This window comes from Triticum aestivum, chromosome 4A, assembly GCF_018294505.1.
Source record: "Triticum aestivum cultivar Chinese Spring chromosome 4A, IWGSC CS RefSeq v2.1, whole genome shotgun sequence".
NCBI classification, from domain to species: Eukaryota; Viridiplantae; Streptophyta; class Magnoliopsida; order Poales; family Poaceae; genus Triticum; species Triticum aestivum.
The window spans coordinates 372,872,546-372,880,384 of NC_057803.1; positions in this window are offsets into that span (position 1 = coordinate 372,872,546).

Below are 7,839 nucleotides of genomic sequence, written 5' to 3' on the forward strand. Positions count from 1 at the left end.
CGGGAGAGGGAGCACCAGGGGAGAGGAGAGAGCTCGACGGAGTGAGAGAGGGCCGAGGGGGTGCGTGGCGTCGTCGGGGGCCTCCAGCAGCGAGGGGGGAAGCAGGAGGTGGCCGGCGCGTGCTCGTGCGCGTCGGGCACACGCGCGCCGTCCTCCTGGCAGGAGGTAGGCGACGACTGGCGTCGGCCAGCTGGCTGGGCTGGCCTGCTGGGCCGCTAGGCTGCCAGGTAGAAGGCCCAGGTAAGGGTTTTTCCTTTATTTGTTTTCTTTTCTAATTTTTGACCTTTGTTTTAATTTAATAAAAATACTAAATCAATTAATTTTCTTCTGACAATTTTTGTAGGGACCTAAGGGATTATTCCAAAGCCCCTCACCAAAATTCAGAATTGTTGGACAATATTTCATATATATATATATATATATATATATATATTTATCCAACGCAAATAATTAATGGATTAACTCCAAATGTCCAAAATAAATATTTATGAGCTCCTGAAAATATTGGTTTGATTTTTACCTCTGACCAATATTTTCAGAGAGTAACATGAACATTTTCTTGGACCTTTTTGGAGAAATTTTTATCTGGATTATTTCCAGAAATGATTCTGAGGGTTTCACAAATCCCCATTTCAAATTTAAAAGGAATTTAAACATGATGCACAAATGGCTAGCTGGTCTAGGTCATACCAGAACTAGGGATGTGACAATCTAGGTATGATCATGTATATAGGCATCACGTCCGAGACAAGTAGACCGACTCCTGTCTGCATCTACTACTATTACTCCACACATCGACCGCTATCCATCATGAATCTAGAGTATTAAGTTCATAAGAACAGAGTAACGCCTTAAGCAAGATGACATGATGTAGAGGGACAAACTCATGCAATATGATGAAAACCCCATCTTGTTATCCTTGATGGCAACAATACAATACGTGCATTGCTGCCCCTACTGTCACTGGGAAAGGACACCGCAAGATTGAACCCAAAGCTAAGCACTTCTCCCATTACAAGAAAGATCAATCTAGTAGGCCAAACCAAACTAATAATTCGAAGAGACTTGCAAAGATAACCAATCATACATAAAAGAATTCAGAGGAGATTCAAATATTGTTCATAGATAAACTTGATCATAAACCCACAATTCATCGGTCTCAACAAACACACCGCACAAATAAGATTACATCAAATAGGTCTCCACAAGATAGGGGAGAACTTTGTATTGAGATCCGAAAAGAGAGAAGAAGCCATCTAGCTAATAACTATGGACCCGTAGGTCTAAGGTAAACTACTCACACTTCATCGAAGAGGCTATGGTGTTGATGTAGAAGCCCTCCGTGATCGATGCCCCCTCCGGCGGAGCTCCGGAACAGGCCCCAAGATGGGATCTCGTGGATACAGAAAGTTACGGCGGTGGAATTAGGGTTTTGGCTCAGTATCTGATCGTTTGGGGGTACGTAGGTATATATAGGAGGAAGAAGTACGTCGGTGGAGCAACAGGGGGCTCACGAGGGTGGAGGGCGCGCCTGGGGGGGTAGGCGCACCCTCCTACCTCGTGGCCTCCCTGTTGGTTGCTTGACGTAGGGTCCAAGTCTCCTGGGTCTTGTTCGGTGAGAAACTCACTTTCCCGAAGGTTTCATTCCGTTTGGACTCCGTTTGATATTCCTTTTCTTCAAAACCCTAAAATAGGCAAAAAAAAACAGCAATTTCGGGCTGGGCCTCCGGTTAATAGGTTAGTCCCAAAAATAATATAAAAGTGGATAATAAAGTCCAATAATGTCCAAAACAGTAGATAATATAGCATGGAGCAATCAAAAATTATTGATATGTTGGAGACGTATCAAGCATCCCCAAGCTTAATTCCTGCTCGTCCTTGAGTAGGTAAATGATAAAAATAGAAGTTTTGATGTGGAATGCTACTTGGCATAATTTCAATGTAATTCTTCTTAATTGTGGTATGAAAATTCAGATCCGAATGATTCAAGACAAAAGTTTAAAATTGACATAGAAATAATAATACTTCAAGCATACTAACTAAGCAATTATGTCTTCTCAAAATAACATGGCCAAAGAAAGTTATCCCTACAAAATCATATAGTCTGGCTATGCTCTATCTTCACCACACAAAATATTTAAATCATGCACAACCCCGATGACAAGCCAAGCAATAGTTTCATACTTTTGACATTCTCAAACTTTTTCAATCTTCACGCAATACATGAGCATGAGCCATGGACATAGCACTATAGGTGGAATAGAATGGTGGTTGTGGAGAAGATAAAAAGGGAGAAAATAGTCTCACATCAACTAGGCGTATTAATGGGCTATGGAGATGCCCATTAATAGATATCAATGTGAGTGAGTACGGATTGCCATGCAACGGATGCACTAGAGCTATAAGTATATGAAAGCTCAAAAAGAAACTAAGTGGGTGTGCATCCAACTCGCTTGCTCACGAAGACCTAGGGCAATTTGAGGAAGCCCATCATTGGAATATACAAGCCAAGATCTATAATGAAAAATTCCCACTAGTATATGAAAGTGACAACATAGGAGACTCTCTATCATGAAGATCATGGTGCTACTTTGAAGCACAAGTGTGGTAAAAGGATAGTAGCATTGTCCCTTCTCTCTTTTTCTCTCATTTTTTTATTTGGGCCTTTTCTATTTTTTATGGCCTCTTTTTTTTGTCCGGAATCTCATCCCGACTTGTGGGGGAATCATAGTCTCCATCATCCTTTCTTCACTGGGACAATGCTCTAATAATGATGATCATAACACTTTTATTTTCTTACAACTCAAGAATTACAAGTCGATACTTAGAACAAAATATGACTATGTGAATGCCTCCGGCGGTGTACCGGGATATGCAATGAATCAAGAGTGACATGTATGAAAGAATTATGAACGGTGGCTCTACCACAAATACGATGTCAACTACATGATCATGCAAAGCAATATGACAATGATGAAGTGTGTCATAATAACGGAACGGTCGAAAGTTACATGGCAATATATCTCGGAATGGCTATGGAAATGCCATAATAGGTAGGTATGGTGGCTATTTTGAGGAAGGTATATGGTGGGTGTATGATACCGGCGAAAGGTGCGCGGTATTAGAGAGGCTAGCAATGGTGGAAGGGTGAGAGTGCGTATGATACATGGACTCAAGATTAGTCATAAAGAACTCATATACTTATTGCAAAAATCTACAAACTCATAAGGAAGACAAAATTTAATCACAACTTTAATCACAACATTAGTCAATAAATAAATCATGCTCTGACTTCATCACATAACGGTTCACCATACGTGCATGCTACGGGAATCACAAACTTTAATCACAAGTATTTCTCAAATTCACAACTACACAACTAGCACATCTTTAATATCACCATCTCCATATCTCAAAACAATTAACAAGCATCAAACTTCTCATAGTATTCGACACACTCATAAGGGAATTTTATTATTAATCTTGTATACCTAGAATATTAGGATTATTTAAGAAAATTACCATGCTATTTAAGACTCTCAAAATAATCTAAGTGAAGCATGAGAGATCAATAGTTTCTATAAAACAATTCCACCCCCGTGCCCTAAAAGATATAAGTGAAGTACTAGAGCAAAACTATATAACTCAAAAGATATAAGTGAAGCACATAGATTATTCTAACAATTTCCGAATCATGTGTGTGTCTCTCAAAAGGTGTGTACAGAAAGGATGATTGTGGTAAACTAACAAATAAAGACTCAAATAATACAAGGCGCTCCAAACAAAACACATATCATGTGGTGAATAAAAATATAGCTCCAAGTAAAGTTACTGATAGAAGTAGATGAAAGAGGGGATACCTTCCGGGGCATCCCCAAGCTTTGGATTTTAGGTGTCCTTAGATTATCTTGGGGGTGCCATGGGCATCCCCAAGCTTAGGCTCTTGCCACTCCTTGTTCCACAATCCATCAAATCTTTACCCAAAACTTGAAAACTTCACAACACAAAACTTAAAGTAGAAAATCTCGTGAGCTCCGTTAGCGAACGAAAACAAAAGACCACTTCAAGGTACTGTAATGAACACATTCTTCATTTATATTGGTGTTAAACCTACTGTATTCCAACTTCTATATGGTTTACAAAATATTTTACTAGCCATAGATTCATCAAAATAAGCAAACAACACACGAAAAACAGAATCTGTCAAAAACACAACAGTCTGTAGTTCACGTGAGCGCTAAAGTTTCTGTTTTTACATCAAGTTTAACAAGACTTTCCCCAAGTCTTCCCAATGGTTCTACTTGGCATAAACACTAATTAAACACAAAAACACAACCAAAACAGAGTCTAGATAAATTATTTATTACTAAACAGTAGCAAAAAGCAAGGAATAAAAATAAAATTGGGTTGCCTCCCAACAAGCGCTATCGTTTAACGCCCCTAGCTAGGCATAAAAAGCAAAGATAGATCTAGGTGTTGCCATCTTTGATAGGCAATCCATAAGTGTCTCTCATAATAGATTAATAAGGTAATTTACTTTTCTTTCTAGGGAAGTGTTCCATGCCTTTCTTTAACAAAATTGGAATCTAATATTTCCTTCCTTCATATCAATAATTGCACCAATCATTCTAAGGAAGGGTCTACCAAGAATAATAGGACATGAAGGATTACAATCTATGTCACATAGTTCCTATTTGCAACAATAAGTACATCATTAATTCTTCCCATAGGTTTCTTAATAATGGAATCCGCAAGGTGCAAGTTTAAAGAGCAATCAGCAAAATCACGGAAACCTAACAAATCACACAAAGTCTTTGGAATCGTGGAAACACTAGCAGCCAAATCACATAAAGCATAGCATTCATGATCTTTAATTTTAATTTTAATAGTTGGTTCCCACTCATCATAAAGTTTTCTAGGAATAGAAACTCCCAACTCAAGGTTTTCTTCATAAGATTGCATCAAAGCATCAACGATATGTTTGGTAAACGCTTTATTTTGACTATAAGCGTGATGAGAATTTAGCACGGATTGAAACAAGGAAATACAATCTATCAAAGAGCAATTATCATAACTAAATTCCTTGAAATCCAAAATAGCAGGTTCATTAACATCTACAGTTTTGATCTCTTCAATTCCACTTTTATCAAATTTAGCATCAAGGTCTAAAGACTCTGAATTTTTGGAACGCCTTCTAGGTAAAGGTGGATCATATTCAGTTCCATCATTATCAAGATTCATATTGCAAAACAAAGATTTAATAGGGGACATATCAATAACTTTTAGATCTTCATCTTTATTATCATGGAAACTAGAAGAACATGCTCTTATAAAGGAATCTTTCCTAGCACACATCCTAGCGGTTCTTTCTTTGCACTCATCACTAGAAATTCTCATGACTTTGAGAAACTCGTTGATATCATGCTTAGGTGGAATAGATCTAAGTTTCAAAGAATCAACATCAAGAGAAATTCTATCAATGTTCCTAGCCAACTCATCAATCTTAAGCAATTTTTCTTCAATCAAAGCATTGAAATTCTTTTGCGAATTAATAAATTCTTTAATATTAGATTCAAAATCAGAGGGCATCTTATTATAATTTTTGTAAGAATTGTTGTAGGAATTACCATAATTATTAGAGGAATTGCTAGGATAAGGCCTAGGATTAAAGTTTCCTCTATACGCGTTGTTACCAAAATTGTTCCTACCAACAAAATTCACATCCATAGATTCATTATCATTCTCAATCAAAGTAGACAAAGGCATATCATTAGGATCAGAAGAAACACTTTTATTAGCAAATAATTTCATAAGTTCATCCATCTTTCCACTCAAAACATTAATTTCTTCTATCACATGCACTTTCTTATTAGTAGATCTTTCAGTGTGCCATTGAGAATAATTAACCATAATATTATCCAGGAGTTTAGTAGCTTCTCCTAAAGTGATTTCCATAAAAGTTCCTCCCGCGGCCGAATCTAAAATATTTCTAGAGTCAAAATTCAATCCGGCATAAAAAAATTTGTGTAATCATCCACAAATTCAAACCATGTGTTGGGCAATTACATATCATTAATTTCATCCTCTCCCAAGCTTGTGCAACATGTTCATGATCAAGTTGCTTAAAATTCATAATATAGTTTCAAAGAGAGATGATCTTAGCGGGAGGAAAATACTTAGAGATAAAAGCATCTTTGCCCTTATTCCAAGAATCAATACTATTTTTTGGCAAAGACGAAAACCAAGATTTAGCATGATCTCTAAGCGAAAAAGGAAATAGATTCAATTTAACAATATCATTATCAACATCTTTCTTCTTTTGCATATCACACAAATCAACGAAGCTATTCAGATGGGTAGCGGAATCTTCACTAGGAAGGCCGAAAACGGATCTTTCATGACAAGATTCAGCAAGGCAGCATTAATTTCACAAGATTCAGCATCGGTAAGAGGGGCAATTGGAGTGCTAATAAAATCATTGTTGTTGGTATTGGTGAAGTCACACAATTTAGTGTTATCTTGAGCTATCGTGACAAGCAAGCAATCCAACACACAAGAAAACAAGAAGCGGGCAAAAAGAGGCAAATAGAGAAAGAGAGGGAGGATAGAGAGAGGGCGAATAAAATGGCAAGGGTGAAGTGGGGGAGAGGAAAACGAGAGGCAAATGGCAAATAATGTAATGTGTGAGATAAGGGTTTGTGATGGGTACTTGGTATGTTGACTTTTGCGTAGACCTCCCCGGCAACGGCGCCAGAAATCCTTCTTGCTACCTGTTGAGCACTTGCTTTGGTTTTCCCTTGAAGAGGAAAGGGTGGTGCAGCAAAGTAGCATAAGTATTTCCCTCAGTTTTTGAGAACCAACGTATCAATCCAGTAGGAGGCTACGCGCGAGTCCCTCGCACCTACACAAAACAAATAAATCCTCACAACCAACGCGATAAGGGGTTGTCAATGCCTACACGGTCACTTACGAGAGTGAGATCTGATAGATATGATAAGATAATATTTTTGGTATTTTTATTATAAAGATGCAAAGTAAAATAAAAGGCAATGAAAAACAAAGTATTGGAAGATTAATATGTTGAAGATAGACCCGGGGGCCATAGGTTTCACTAGTGGCTTCTCTCGAGAGCATAAGTATATTACGGTGGGTGAACGAATTACTGTTGAGCAATTGACAGAATTGAGCATAGTTATGAGAATATCTAGTTATGATCATGTTTATAGGCATCATGTCCGAGACAAGTAGACCGACTCCTGCTTGCATCTACTACTATTACTTCACACATCGACCGCTATCCAGCATGCATCTAGAGTATTAAGTTCATAAGAACAGAGTAACGCCTTAAGCAAGATGACATGATGTAGAGGGACAAAATCATGCAATATGATGAAAACCCCATCTTGTTATCCTCGATGGCAACAATAAAATACGTGCCTTGCTGCCCCTACTGTCACTGGGAAAGGACACCGCAAGATTGAACCCAAAGCTAAGCACTTCTCCCATTGCAAGAAAGATCAATCTAGTAGGCCAAACCAAACTGAGAATTCGAAGAGACTTGCAAAGATAATCAATCATACATAAAAGAATTCAGAGGAGATTCAAATATTGTTCATAGATAAACTTGATCATAAACCCACAATTCATCGGTCTCAACAAACACACCGCAAAAAGAAGATTACATCGAATAGGTCTCCATAAGAGAGGGGGAGAACTTTGTAATGAGATCCAAAAGGAGAGAAGAAGCCATCTAGCTAATAACTATGGACCCGTAGGTCTGAGGTAAACTACTCACACTTCATCGGAGAGGCTATGGTGTTGATGTAGTAGCCCTCCGTG